Below are 14569 nucleotides of genomic sequence, written 5' to 3'. Positions count from 1 at the left end.
AACTGACATTTCAGTTTAGCTTGAAGTTTTTTATTTTTATGTATTTTGCTGAAACATGGTTGATTTACGATGTTGTGCTCATTTCTGCTGTACAGATTCAGTTACACAAACTGATTCAGTTACACATATTCTTTTCACATTCAAACCATTATTGTTTATCATGAGATATCCAGTATGGTTCTCTGTGCTGTAGAGTAGGTCTTTGTTGTATATCTATTCTATATATATTAGTTTGCATCTGCTAATCCCAAACTCCCAGTCCACACCTCCCCAAACCCCCTACCCATTTAGCCTGAAGTTGTATACCCGCCATGTTAGGTCAGAAGCTGGTGTCAGTAGTGGGAAGGTGCAGGTGCAGGTAGGTGAGAATGTCAGGGGAGCGTCCTGAAGGGGCATTCATGGGAAGAAAGGCGGTTGCTTATTTTATAGCAGCTCAGCTGTATGTCTACCTTGATTTTAGTACCCCTGGGTCTTCAGCTTTTATTCTGGATACCAGGTCTTCTGTCTGGCAAGGAAGGTGAAAGAGAGTGAGACCAACCCTCATGAAATGTTTTCCATTTAAAAAGGACTTGGCTTGGCGCTTTACATACGCTCCTCATCTGCTGTTGCCCAGCCTATGAGATGCTTGTCTTTCTCTGTATTTCACAGCCGACAAGCTAGGTAAGTTCACCCTGGGGCACATGAACAGCTAGTGGTAGGCTCTAGACTCACTGTAGGGTTTGCATGATTCTCATGGCCTCCTCTGTTTGGACAGCAAGGAGATTCAACCAATCCATCCTGGAGGAAGTCAGTCCTGAATATTCATTGGAAGGACTGATGCTGAAGCTAAAACACCAATACTTTGGCCACTGACTCATTGGAAAAGACCCTGATGCTGGGAAAGATTAAAGGCAGGAGGATAAGGGGATGACAGAGGATGAAATGGTTAGATAGTATCACTGACTCAATGGACATGCATTTGAGTAAACTCCGGGAGTTGCTGATGGCCAGGGAGGCCTGGTGTGCTGCAGTCCATGTGATTGCAAAGAGCTGGACACGACTGAGTGACTGAACTGAACTGAACTGAACTGAACCTTGCTCTGCTGGCTGCAAAATAGGTCAATAAATCTGAGACACAGTGTTGAGGCAAGGAAAATGACTTTATCTGGGGAGCCAGCTGCCCGAGAAGATGACAGCCTAGCGCCTCAAAATAACTACCTTGTGGGGTCTGGAAGTTGTGTTGTTTTGTAGAGTCAGAGGGAAAGAAGCAACGAGGAGCTACAAAGTCAAAAGGCAGAAAGAAAGGAAGAGGCAGTGGGGAAGTAAAGTGAAAGGATCTTCAGGCTTGCAAAACATCTCCAAGGAAATGGCCAGCCTTTGGAAGAGGTGTATTAACCTGTTCACAGGTGGGCAGAGTCAGATTCTCTGTCTCTGAGCCGAACAAAGGCACTTTAGCTTATGGTCAGGCAGGACCCAGAGCCCTCTGAGACAGGCCATCATGTATGACTGTAATAACAAAAGCAATGAAAAGCAAGTCAAAGAAAACAGTTCCAACATAGAGTCAGCACTGGCTTCTCCATGTAACATGCTTGTCAACTATAGGCTGTTTCCTTGAGTGCCCGGTGGCTCTGGCCATGAGCCCCACACACAGCAAGTCCCAGTATCATTACCTGGCTTCCAGTACCTCTTTCTTCTTCTACCAGTCTCTTAAAATCGTTCCCCCCTCCCCCTACTTTTCTGATGTTTTAAAATAGACTTTACTTTTTAGAGGACTTCCCTGGTGGCTCAGACGGTAAAGCATCTGTCTACAATGCAGGAGACCCGGGTTCAATCCCTGGGTCGGGAAGATCCCCTGGAGAAGGAAATGGCAGTCCACTCCAGTACTATTGTCTGGAAAATCCCATGGACAGAGGAGCCTGGTAGGCTACAGTCCATGGGGTCGCAGAGTGGGACATGACTGAGCGACTTCATTTCACTTCACTTTTTAGAACAGTTTCATGTCCACAGCACTGATGCGCAGAAGGCCCAGAGGTTTCTCATTCTTGCCCAGTATCTGTCAGCCAAGGGCCTGGCTTCTGCTCCTGCTGTTACCAGGGCAGTCTCTCTACAGGGTAACCCTGAGTTCCTCACCAGAACAGCCACAAGCCCCTCACCACTGCCTGGGGGCGTAAATAGCCGGGCGCCTCCTCTTCTTCCTCTGATGTTGCCTTCACTCTCCACTTGGCTCATGTCTTTCAGTTTCTCTGCCCTCATTTCTGTCACACGGCCTTTGCTCACGCTACCCCTTCTATTTGGGGTACGTTTCTACTACATCTTAGAATAGTTTGTTCTCCTTCAGATTTAGTTTCATCTTAAACATCCCCTTCTCAGAGAGGACTTCCCCAAGAAACTGACTGGCTTTTATCACTTTTCTGCCAAATTACTGTACTTTGTGTGTGTGCTCAGTCATCAGTCATGTCCAACTCTTTTCGACCCATGGACTATAGTCCGCCAGGCTCCTTTGCCCATGGAATTCTCCAAACCAGAATACTGGAGTGGGTAGTTATTCCCTCTCCAGGGGATCTTCCCAACCCAGGGAACTCGAGTCTCCTGCGTCTCCCACATTGACAGGTGGATTCTTTACCATTGCACCACATGGGAAGCCCTACCCTAATTTATATTTTTCAGATTACTTCTGTACCTGAAACTATTTTATTTACTAATTTTCTCTTTCTTTTCTTTTTTTTTTTTGTTGTATATAATTCCATCAGTTAGCTTTTACCACATAAAAATGTTCCCCAAACTTATGGTTAAAACAAGTGTTTTAATTGAGCTTACAATTCTTGGGTTGGACTAGGCTCAGAATGCCCCAACCAGTAATACTGAAGAAGCTGAAGTTGAACAGTTCTATGAAGACCTACGAGACCTTTTAGAACTAACACCCAAAAAAGATGTCCTTTTCATTATAGGGGACTGGAATGCAAAATTAGGAGGTCAAGAAACACCTGGAGTAACAGGCAGATTTGGCCTTGCAATACGGAATGAAGTAGGACAAAGGCTAATAAAGTTTTGCTAAGAGAACACACTGGTCATAGCAAACATCCTCTTCAAACAACACAAGAGAAGACTCTACACATGGATGCATCACCAGATGGTCAACACCAAAATCACATTGATTATATTCTTTGCAGCCAAAGATGGAGAAGCTCTATACAGTCAGCAAAAACAAGACCAGGAGCTGACTGTGGCTCAGATCATGAACTCCTTATTGCCAAATTCAGACTTAAATGGAAGAAAGTAGGGAAAACCACTAGATCATTCAGGTATGACCTAAATCAAATCCCTTATGATTATACAGTGGAAGTGAGAAATAGATTTAAGGGACTAGATCTGATAGATAGAGTGCCTGATGAACTATGGACTGAGGTTCGTGACATTGTACAGGACACAGGGATCAAGACCATCCCCAAGGAAAAGAAATGCAAAAAAGCAAAACGGCTGTCTGGGGAGGCCTTTCAAATAGCTGTGAAAAGAAGAGAAGTGAAAAGCAAAGGAGAAAAGGAAAGATATAAGTATCTGAATGCAGAGTTCCAAAGAATAGCAAGAGGAGATAAGAAAGACTTCTTCAGCGATCAATGCAAAGAAATAGAGCAAAACAACACAATGGGAAAGACTAGAGATCTCTCCAAGAAAATTAGAGATACCAAGGGAACATTTCATGCAAAGATGGGCTCGATAAAGGACAGAAATGGTATGGACCTAACAGAAGCAGAAGATTTTAAGAAGAGGTGGCAAGAATACACAGAAGAACTGTACAAAAAAGATCTTCATGACCCAGATAATCATGATGGTATGATCACTCACCTAAGAGCTAGACATCCTGGAATGTGAAGTCAAGTGGGCCTTAGAAAGCATCACTATGAACAAAGCTAGTGGAGGTGATAGAATTCCAGTTGAGCTATTTCAAATCCTGAAAGATGATGCCATGAAAGTGCTGTACTCAATATGCCAGCAAAATTTGGAAAACTCAGCAGTGGCCACAGGACTGGAAAAGGTCAGTTTTCATTCCAATCCCAAAGAAAGGCAATGCCAAAGAATGCTCAAACTACTGCACAATTACACTCATCTCACACACTAGTAAAGTAATGCTCAAAATTCTCCAAGCCAGGCTTCAGCAATCCGTGAACCGTGAACTTCCAGATGTTCAAGCTGGTTTTAGGAAAGGCAGAGTAACCAGAGATCAAATTGCCAACATCCTCTGGATCATGGAAAAAGCAAGAGAGTTCCAGAAAAATATCTATTTCTGCTTTATTGACTATGCCAAAGCCTTTGACTGTGTGGATCACAATAAACTGTGGAAAATTCTGAAAGAGATGGGAGTACCAGACCACCTGACCTGCCTCTTGAGAAATCTGTATGCAGGTCAGGAAGCAACAGTTAGAACTGGACATGGAACAGCAGACTGGTTCCAAATAGGAAAAGGAATACGTGAAGGCTGTATATTGTCACCCTGCTTATTTAACTTATATGCAGAGTACATTGTGAGAAATGTTGGGCTGGAAGAAGCACAAGCTGGAATCAAGATTGCTGGGAGAAATATCAATAACCTCAGATATGCAGATGACACCACCCTTATGGCAGAAAGTGAAGAGGAACTAAAAAGCCTCTTGATGAAAGTGAAAGAGGAGAGCGAAAAAGTTGGCTTAAAGCTCAACATTCTGAAAATGAAAATCATGGCATCTGGTCCCATTGCTTCATGGGAAATAGATGGGGAAACAGTGGAAACAGTGTCAGACTTTATTTTTGGGGGGCTCCAAAATCACTGCAGATGGTGATTGCAGCCATGAAATTAAAAGACCCTTACTCCTTGGAAGAAAAGTTATGACCAACCTAGATAGCATATTCAAAAGCAGAGACATTACTTTGCCAACAAAGGTCCGTCTAGTCAAGGCTATGGTTTTTCCAGTGGTCATGTATGGATGTGAGAGTTGGACTGTGAAGAAAGCTGAGTGCCAAAGAATTGATGCTTTTGAACTGTGGTGTTGGAGAAGACTCTTGAGAGTCCCTTGGACTGCAAGGAGAGCCAACCAGTCCGTTCTGAAGGAGATCAGCCCTCTGATTTCTTGGGAAGGAATGATGCTAAAGCTGAAACTCCAGTACTTTGGCCACCTCATGCAAAGAGTTGACTCATTGGAAAAGACCGTGATGCTGGGAGGGATTGGGGGCAGGAGGAGAAGGGGATGACAGAGAATGAGATGTCTGGATGGCATCACTGACTTGATGGACATGAGTTTGAGTGAACTCCGGGAGATGGTGATGGACAGGGAGGCCTGGCGTGCTGCAATTCATGGGGTCACAAAGAGTCAGACAGGACTGAGCAACTGAACTGAACTGAGGCTCATAGGGGCAGGTCTTCTGGGCTAGGCTAGTTTGCTTCTATGTCAGTGGTCAGGGAGGTGGCTCTGTTTCTGAGGGTCAGCTGGCTGTTGACTGCACTGACTGGGCGCCTGGCCTAGGTTTCTCGCATCATCTGTCAGGCCAGCCTGGCTTATTCACATGAGGTTTCGCGGGAGAACTGAGCGTACCCATTCTCTAGAGGTTCAGTTTTGGTACTGTTGTAATGTCCTGCCACTTCATTGTGTCATGCAAAGCTGCTCAGATTGAAGCAGTGAAGAAACAGACACCACCTGTGTTGGGAGGTGCTACAGATGACACATTCTTTATGGAATGTGAACATAGGGAAGGAGTCAATTTACTCATTTTTGTAAACCATCTACCATAATACTGTATATTTGCAATTGACTTTAGATTATGTGCATCTGAGAGTTCTTTTGAGTTTGGGAGATTACCCACCTTACGAATCTTTGTAGGCCAAAAAGAGTATTTCTTCCTGTAGAAGTCAAACAAGCTACTTATTTTCTATTTTTATTATGTGTAATATAATACAGTACAGCACCATCATTTTATTTCAGGCTGATTACTAAAGATTTGTTACCATGCTGACCTGTTTCTGTGCTATATTTCTCTTTCTGGTCTTTCCCATCCTTGTGTACATTACCTTCTGCCACTAGAATATCATCTTGAATACCATTTTTGTCTTGTCCTTTTTCCTTCTCAAAAATCTGTATTAGTCTGTTGTAGTAAACTCAAGCTCCCAGCCTGGGATGCAGCTCCTTGCACTAGCTGTTTGTTACCTCCCCACATCAGCACCTTAACTGGTAATCACTCCCCAATCGGCTAATCTCATGGCCACCTGGTGTCTGCGGCCATATCTGAGGTGTGCAGAGGACAGGCAGCAGGGATTCCTGGGATAAGGGCGGAAGTCTGCACTGGGAAGGGAGTAAGCCAGACCTGATTCAGGGAAGACCCCCAGCTTTAGAATTTCTATCAGGCAGGAAGTCTGGTTGGGCTGCAGCAGGCAAAGGCCATCTTAGTCCAATCAGTGGGGTCCATGGCAGTCTTTTCACCCCAGAGAAGTGGAGCATGAACCAAGGTCAAGAACTGCAGACTGAAATGCAGACTGGCCCACAGGGGAGGCTGAAGTTCAGGGCCATGCCGCTGAGCAGGCACTCAACCATTCTTAATCCTCTGGAGAGGATGAGGCACTGGGTGGTCAGAACAGGGAGGCTGAGTCTGCACTTTGCAGACTTTGGTGGCCAGACCGTGTCAGGTCAGGCAGGGGACTGGCAGCCCCATCTGCTGGCCTTCTTCTCTCTATTTTGACGAGTGTTCCACTTTTTGCTAGAAACGTATTCTTTGCTGCTGTGTTTAGAGGGAGACTTTGAAAAGCCATGGTGGACAATTCTGATACCTCTCAATTTATTTGATGAAAAATAACTTGAACCATTTTTACAATAAAATATTACAGTTACAATATAAAATTGTCATGCTATTTTTCAGGCAAAATTAAAATTTCAACTTCAGACTTTGATTCCAGCTCCAGTCTGTGATTATATATTCATTTCCCCCTCTCCTTAGGGGTACTAGGATGAAAAGAATTCAAAAACGCAGAATTTTAAGGCAAATAAAGGGCCATTAGAGGCACTGCAATTACTATGAAAGTTAATTAAAGACATAGGTTTTCTGCACCCCAGTGTTCACTGAAGCACTATTTACAGTAGCCTAGACATTGCAGCACTCTAAATGTTCATTGAGAGAGGAATGAATAAAGAAGATATGTATGTGTATATATATACATACACATATATATATGCACACAATGGAATATTAGCCATAAAAAAGAACGAAATAATAGCCATTTGTAGCAACATGGATGGATCCAGACATTATCATACTAAGTGAATTTAAGTCAGAGAAGGATAGATATCATATGATATCACTTATATCTGGAATCTTAAAAAAAGAAGATACAAATGAACTTACTTACAAAACAGAAATAGATTCACAGACATAGAAAATAAATCTGTGGTTACCCAAAGGGGAGGGGAAAAAGGAGAAGTTAGGAGTTTGAGATTCATTACCGTCAGAGCCACCAGGGAAGCCCAGTATACACCCACTACTGTATATAAAACACATAGCCAACGAGGACCTACTGCATAGCACAGGGGACTATATTCAATATTTTGAAATAACCTATGAGGGAAAAGAACCTGAAAATGCATATATATATATATATATAAAACTTATTCACTTTGCTGTATACCCGAAACTAACACAGCATTGTAAATCAATTATATTTCAATAAAAGTTTTATTCTGAATTCATAAAAAGTATGTTTTCACTTATACGTGGAATTTTAAAAAAGCAAACATGAATCAACAAATATAATAAAATAAACTCACAGATACAGGGAACATTTTAGTAATTGTCAAAGAAGACGGGTGGAGGGAGGGATGTAGGTGAAGGTGACAAGCTACCAGTTATAAGAGAAATAAGTCACAGGGATGGAATGTACAGAACAGAAAATGGTGGCAGTATTTTATAACTTCGCATGGTGTGCAATCCCTGATATACCAAATCACTATATTGTACATCTGAAACTAGTATAGGATTGTGAGTCAACTATAGTTCAATAAAAAATACATGTGCTAACATTTTTCAGAAATTTCCGTTTTTAGAATGAGTTAAAAAGACCATGTTTGTGACTTTTAAAAATATTCTTTAACAGGAAAGGAAAGCTCTTGATGACAGGATTAGTGGCAAGGATTAGCATAAAACTACTATCTGGAGAGAATATCCAAATGTCTCCTTTTTTAAGGCAAAAGTGTCATCAGTCTAAAAGAATTTCAAGGTGTTTTTCTCACTTTAAAAAAATAGCCAACATCTATCTTAAAATAAGTAAATCCTTTTGCATAGTATGATTTTTTTCAAGAAAGCCTATTTCCTCTAAGCAATAAAGATCTTCCAAACATTTTAAAATAACTTAATCTAATCACACAGATGAAATGAAATTTTCCACTGTCATCTCTTCATAGAAAGTTGGAACCTTTGAACAGCTAAATATTTCCCCATGGCAGCGTGCTAAGAACATACCATGGGAGACTTACCCCAAATCACTTTTCAGAAACTGGCTGTTTCCAATAATGGATGTAAAATCCAAGAGCTGCTTATGAATGGAGAGAGAAAAGTATAAACTGAGAGTCTACTTACCTGATTTTTATAAGCAGAAATATTGTTTTATTTTGTTAAGAAGTTTAGGAATATTTTTTTTGGATTGACTTGTCTCTGACCTTAGCATGTGAAGTGAAAGTCGCTCAGTCGTGTCCAACTCTTTTCGACCCCACGGAGTATACAGTCCATGGAATTCTCCCAGCCAGAATACTGAAGTGGGCAGCCTTTCCCTTCTTCAGGGGATCTTCCCAACCCAGGGGTCAAACCTAGGTCTCCCCCATTGCAGGTTGATTCTTTTCCAGCTGAGCCACAGGGAAGCCCAAGAATACTGGAGTGAGTAGCCTATCCCTTCTTCAGTGAATCTTCCCAACTCGGGAAGCAAACCAGGGTCTTCTGCATTGCAGGCAGATTCTTTACCAGCTGAGCTACCAGGGAAGCAACCTTAGCATGATTATGCATATTTTGAGGATAGCTGCATTTTCTTTGACTAATAGTGAAGTTATTTCTTTTTTGGTAGAGTAAAACAGCTCTTTATAGGGTTTTGCACACTCTTGAAGACATTATACAAAAGATGATTTATCCCTGACAGATACATTTTTTAGAGTGACTCATTTTTTTTCCAGTTTTTCATTTAGTGAATAGTATTTATCAGATTCTGACCAAGTGATTATAACTAATTAATTTGTCCTGAATTAAAAATTATTAGTCACAGAAATGATGAATTTCATCTTGGTATAGTTTAAGAAATTCTTGGAACGTATAGTATTCTGTTTTAATAATACTATTTCTCCAAAAGACTATAATAGACTTGAAGATATTTTAAGCTGGAATTTAAATTTTTGATATATCTAGATCAGTTTCATCTGATCAGCCAATGATGGAAATGTGAAATTCCATTGTGAATTTTTGTTATTTCACCATAATCCTGACTATGATGTTGATTATAGAAATCTGGTCGCATCACAACTTTAAATACTACGTAACTTCCAGAGTCTGCCCATTTCATAATGTGAATAATAATATTCACTGCTTTCATAATTCTTTCTCTTGGTGATCCCAACACACAAATTATAGCCCCTCCTTGAATGCCTCTAAAATCTCTCTTTTATTCTGACCTCTCCCAATGTTCAGTGTTATATTAATAACTGGTTTTTGCACACCACTACCTGGATGTCCTTCTATGACCTCAAACTAAGTATTTAAAAATGGAATGGATTAGGACAATTCCTGACTTCACAGTCTCTCCTCTTATGTAGCTTAAAAAACTCAAGTTATTCATTTAAATGAGGACACAGCAATATACTTGATAAAAGCCAATGCCTGTTGTCATTTTTGTTCAGCCTGCTTCATGCAATTTTGCTGAACTATGCTCTGCACTGGCTTCTTTAGTTATAGTAGATTATTCATTTAAAGGATTAAATAAATTACCTATCTCCTTGCCTTCCACAGTCGACCTATTGTTGTGTTATTTCGAGTTTACCTCTGAAACTTTTGGAAATAATTTCCTTCCTTTCTAGTTCTATTCTCATTACTCTAAGTCAGGCCCTCAGGAGCTCTTGATTTAACTATTTTTAGGGCCACCTCCCCAGTTTCTGTCACCACAGTCTCCTCCCCGCAAGTCATCTGACATACAGAGTCAGTGAAAAGTTCAGTTCTGATGTCATTTCTGCTCAAAATTTTTCAGTGCATTTCCATGTTCTACAGAATAGAATCAAAACTCCTTAGCCAAGCATTAAAAAAATTCTTTTATTCAGGTATAGTTGATTTACAATGTTGTGTTAATTTCTGCTTTACAGCAAAGTAACTCAGTCATATATATATATGACTTGTCTGTCACTACTCTGTAAATATACATTTGTTTATTGCTTCAGTTGCCATGTCTGTGTGGATGGTGATGTTATAAATGGAAGTTTATAACTATCATTTCTCATATCTACCCTCCCTCCTTTCTTTCCTCCGTCCCTTTCTTACTTTTTTTACATTTTTAAAAAATTTAATTACTTTACAATATTGTGTTGGTTTCTGCCATACATCAACATGAATCAGCCATAAGTATACCTAGGCCCTCTCCCTTCCACATCCCACTCCATTCCACCCCTCTAGGTGGTCACAGAGCACAGGATTGGAGGTCCCTGTGTCATACAGCAAGTTCCCAATTGCTACCTATTTTATGCATGGTAATGTAAAATACATTGAAACAATGCTGCTCTCTCAGTTCCCTCCACCCTCTCCTTCCCTCACCGTGTCCACAGTCTGTTCTCTGTGGCTGCCTCTCCTTTGCTTCCCTTGCAGTATAGGTTCATCAGTACCATCTTTCTAGATTTCATATATACGTATTAATACATCATATTTGTTTTTTCCTTTTTACTTTTTAATTGGTCACTTGTTATAAAGTCAGTATTTACTAGGCAAACTGTGCCATGTCATCACCTTGTTCCTTTAGTGATGTGTTTGGAGGCAACACTCGGAAGCACAGGTATGAACTAGGTCCTTCTTTCCCAGAGCACCCCTCCCGTTGTTTTTGAGGTTCAAAGCTGAGGTGAGAAGCCCGGTAAATCCGATTAGGTGGGAGGCATCTTCAAATCAGCTTAGACTGCAGGTAGCTGTTGGAGGCAGTGTGTCATTTGGGGACTGCGTGTGTGACACAGTCTTAAAACACGTTCAAACCCCCGATGATTAAAGCAGAGCAGCGGGAGACAGGGTGTGTGGAGGCGTAGCACCCCTTCTGCGTGGCGCCTCTTGCACTTGTGCTATGCTGAGCACCTGGCCTGTTAAACTTACAGCCCTCTTTATAGAACTACATCGATGCCACAATACTCAGGAGTGCTTGCATTAAAAACAAAGGGCTTAGGTCCTTTTTTTAATGACTACCATGAGTAAATACTGACTCAGAACTACTTATCAAAGAATGACAAAAATGTCATTTTTAGCAGCATAACAACTTTTCCTCTTTAATACAAATAAGTGAGGACTTGAGGCTGTCTGGGAGGAAAATGCTCGTGAATTGGGGAAGTACTTTCCCCTGAGAATGATACTAGGGGAGCAGAAAGCAACGCAAGAGACACTAATTAGGAAGACTCAGGACTCTAGAGCATGATGGGAACTGGCTTGTCTCTGGCTGTGGTTCCTTTAAGGTGCAGTCTGCCCGGTGATTAGCATAGCCTCGGATTAAATTAATAAGCTGCCCTCAATCTCTGAGCAGCCCAACTCAGAATACACCCAAGGACACTAGTTTCTTTGCATGAAACGAACAGGTTACATATCCAGTAACATTTGTGAGGATTATTGAACTTGAGCCATCTTTTTAAGGGAAGTTTCAAGTTCTGGTAAGTACAAAACTATTTAAAAAAATCTTTATTGTGAAAATAATCTATTTTAGCTAGCTGTACTTTATTTTATATTTTATATCTAGACTACATATTTGTGTTCTATCTATAGCCATTAGAAAAACAATAACTATTGCTAATATTATCTTTATCCAGATAAGCATGAAACCTTCTCAATATGCTGATATTGAAGTAGGAGGGAACTTTAATATCAGGAAATCAAGAAATTCAAGTGTATTCAAATACAAGTAAAGTTTTTTTTTTCCTGACTTAAAAGCTCTATTTACTCATTAGAGATATTTGTGCAATACATCAAAGAAGGAGGGTGCTCGTGCTTTGGAAGAGCTGGGATTGCCACCGGGAATGTGCATGTGTGCTAAACCACTGTAGTCATGCCTGACTCTTTGCGACCCCATGGACTGCAGCCTGCCAGGCTCCTCTGTCCGTGGGGTTCTCCAGGCAAGAATCCTGGAGTGGGTTGCCATTTCCTCCTCTGGGGATCTTCCCCACCCAGGGATTGAACCTGTGTCTCTTACACCTCCTGCATTGGCAGGTGGGTTCTTTACCATTAGCGCCACCTGGGAAGCCACAAAGAATAAGTCGCATATTTCCTTTCTGAACCCTAAACCCTAGTCCCATAGAGTTATGACCTGTGAAATGAAATATTTTTTCTTGCAACATCAGATCTCTGAATCACTACAGAACATAATGAATATACCAGCTTTATATTTTGTTTTTGACTTTTTCTTTCTGAGTTGCTTGCATTCTTACTGTGTGCCAGAAAATTAAATTAAAAATATAATTAAGAAATGATGTGCCTGCACTTTATAAACCTGTCATCTGTTGTCAAGTGAGGAGGGGAGAGAAGGAAGGTACAGCCCTCTTGGTAGAGGCAACTATTTAGCTCTGAGCTGCACACATGACTCAGACCAGTGACAGCACAGAGAAGTGTAACAATAGTTGCACCTAGGGAAACCAAGGGTGCTGAATCTGGTTAATATTAAAAAGCTATGCAAGTATTCACAGCTTCATGGTCTGATTCAGCAATGAAGAGCATTCAAAGAAGACGGGATGATATTGGTAGCAAGTTGTCATTAGAAGCAGATTTCAATATAATTTGGGGTTGGAGGCAAGAAATTTTGTGTACTGAATGGAGGGCCTCAAGATCCTAGCTTCCTTGGGACCCCATGGACTGTAGCTCACCAGGCTCTTCTGTCCTTGGAGTTCTCCAGGCAAGAATACTGGAGTGGGTAGCCATTCCTTTCTCCAGGGGATCTTCCTGACCCAGGGAGTGAACCAAGGTCTTTCACATTGTTGGCAGATTCTTTTACTGTCTGAGCCACCAGGGAAGTCCCACTGTATGCCCAGAGATCCTTTTATTCAATAACAGTGGAGTCTTCATTACACTCTGCTGTGCTTGCCCACCTCACCATAGGCTCTTAAATCACAGCCACATGTATGCAAAATATCAACACTCTCTCCAAAACTTCCTCCAGTCACTTCCAAGAGTTCTTATAGATCCTCTAAAAGCAGTGAAAGACCAGAGGAACTTGTATTTTTTTTTTTTTTTGCTGTGGCCTCCTCTTCAAGGTACCTGGCAACTACTCTGCTGCAGGTAATTGCTCTGCAGATGCTTGTCCTCTGCTGGGCATATGGCTTCTTCCCAGGACATGGTAACTCTAGCTTCTTCCTTCCTGCATTAGATTCAACACCAATGATCAGGACTGGGCAGCAGTCAGAGTAGGACCATGGGGGCCATGTCTTCCCTCCCATGGACCCTAGTTTTTATGGTCTCCTTTCTGGTCCCAGCACAAAATCTTCTTTCTCTTTTTTTCAGCCACAAACAAACAAAAACCGAGATACCTTCCCCCATCCCCCCCCGCCCCCCCCCCCCACAAAACCCAAAGAGTATCAGCTCACATAACTGTGTTCCCAACATGACCAGCAGGTGAGCGGCTCTCCAAATAGTGAGATCCAGGCAGGATGCTACTGGAATTAAAAGCCTCATCAGAAACTTGGGGGCTTAAGTGGTAACGAATCTGTGTGCCAATGCAGGAGCCCCATGTTCGATCCCTGTGTCAGGAAGATCCCTTGGAGAAGGGAGTGACAATCCCCTCCAGTAATTTTGCCTGGGAAATCCCATGGACAGAGGAGCCTGGCAGGCTACAGTCCACACGGTCTCAAAGAGTCGGACACAACTGAGCACACACACATGAACTTATGTATAGATGAATAAGCAATTCAAATTTGGTGAAAAATGTGTCTTAAACACTATTCATGTAAAATAACTTCAAATAAATATTAAGTAAACGAGCCTAAAAAGTGGTTGGAGGCAAAGATTTCTGAAATCTTTTGTTCAGATAATGAAGGAATTCATCTCTTCCGTCACAGCACAGTTTGTCAGGTCAGATCAGAGTTTATCAGCCGAGGATGAGCAGAGATTGAGGTCTTGCTGACACCGCAAAGCTGGATTCCCCAGTTCCTGCTACACTGCCTTTCATGTCTCAAGTATTATAATTACTGTAAACTACTTGAGAAGAGAGGGGAGACACATCTCATTTCTCGGTTGATCTTTGAACGCATTATATTACTTTACATATAAATAATATTGACAAGTCATATTGGAGATAAATGAAGAGTCTTAGATAACAGCTTGCAAATATTTAAGTAAGTGATTTGGCCCAGACTTATAACTGATTTACAGTGCTGAACAT

Source organism: Capra hircus, chromosome 14, assembly GCF_001704415.2.
Source record: "Capra hircus breed San Clemente chromosome 14, ASM170441v1, whole genome shotgun sequence".
NCBI lineage: Eukaryota > Metazoa > Chordata > Mammalia > Artiodactyla > Bovidae > Capra > Capra hircus.
Note: the sequence above shows the minus strand (reverse complement) of the source record.